This window comes from Fulmarus glacialis, unplaced genomic scaffold, assembly GCF_000690835.1.
Source record: "Fulmarus glacialis isolate BGI_N327 unplaced genomic scaffold, ASM69083v1 scaffold5969, whole genome shotgun sequence".
Lineage (NCBI taxonomy): Eukaryota > Metazoa > Chordata > Aves > Procellariiformes > Procellariidae > Fulmarus > Fulmarus glacialis.
In genome coordinates this window covers 23908-25386 of record NW_009235180.1, presented here as the reverse complement: position 1 = coordinate 25386, position 1479 = coordinate 23908, and positions in this window count along the sequence as shown.

Here is a 1479-nt window from a genome sequence, read left to right as displayed (position 1 = left end):
GATCCGTAATTGCACCCATACAGGGGGAAAGTTGACAGACACAGCAATAAATGCCAAAGCCCCAGAAGAACTGGCTCTCCAAGCCCCTGCCTGGAGCGACTCCATCTCCTCTTAATAGGAGGAGAATCGCACATGCATGCAATTCCAGTGCATGTGTGCGTGTTAGTATTTAGAGAGAAAAATCGAGGAGCCTCGGTATGATGGAAATAATTTCTTTTCCTCTCCCACATACTTTGTGCTTAGGAGCAGATGGATCCAGGCTGTTTACATCACGGAGGTCATGCCTCAGCTTAACAGTTGGGGAACTGACTGTTGGGAGAGATGCGCATCGCAACCAGAAGATTGCTAAATCTGGGCTCCGGCAAACTTCTGATGGTGGCAAGTTAAACATACAAATGTCCTCCTGCAGCCTCTCCGCGTTCAGGATCTGCCTCGGGTGTTTGATTGTTTCCCCACAGAAAACCGCTGCCGAGATGAAGCGAGGACAGAGAGGCGGCTCTGCAGCAGCTCGCGAGTGTGAACTTTGAGAAGGCGGCTGGAAATCCGGAGTGGACCTCGTTATTCGCCAGCGCAGATGGTGCAGTTTGCAAGCGACGTGGGTCCAGGTTTCTGCAAGCGGGCTACCAGGGCTCGCCGCTCACCGCTGCGCCCCACGTTAACAGAGCGACCGTGATTTCAGGGGCCCGCCTGCCGTAACGCCGGGGAAAGGTTTCCTTCGTGTGGATGTGTTTCCATGGAGCTCATCCCCAAAGTGACCTTCTCCTCCCAGCTCAGCCCAGCCGCGGGGCGTGCGGGGGGATCCAGCCAGACCCTGCCCGCTCATCCAGCACAGAGCCTGGGCGATGGAAAGGTCACCCTTCCCCTCCCGCAGCAGAGCCCAGTGCTCTCTTCCAGCACAAAGAGGATTGCGAGAAGCATTAAAAACAAGAAAAACTAAGCAAGCAAAGCAAGGAACAAAGCCCTTCTTATTGCACTCAAGGACACGCATTGTTTGCGTGCAGAAGTACCTCCTCCCTCCCCGCGTCGCACCCCTCCGCGGCTCCGGCAGCAGCTTTGGCAAGAGGATGCTTCACCCCCGTCGAGGTACCGCATCCACTGAGCCGCAGAGGACGGCTGTGGCCGTGGCCAGGCAGGAGGGCGTGCGCGGTGGCCTTGCCATCGGGTGGCAGAGCCCAGCTCGCCGCCTCCACTCACCTCGCTCAGCCCTCCGGGGAGCTGAGCAGTCGTGCTTTTCCCTAGGTAACCTGGCACGCCACGAGAGCATCTCCATTGCCAATTAGGCCACCCACCCACTTGCATCCTTCCCCAATACAAACCCTATTAGCGATAAACAAACAGTCGAAATGCCAGCCAGCGCCTGGGAAGAGCCCTAGACAACTGCATCCAATTCGGCGGGCGCGGGAACAGCTGCCTCGCGCAGACAAGCGTCGAGCATGGACCAGGGCCGGGCATCCCACCAGCCACCCGGTGGTCCTCCTG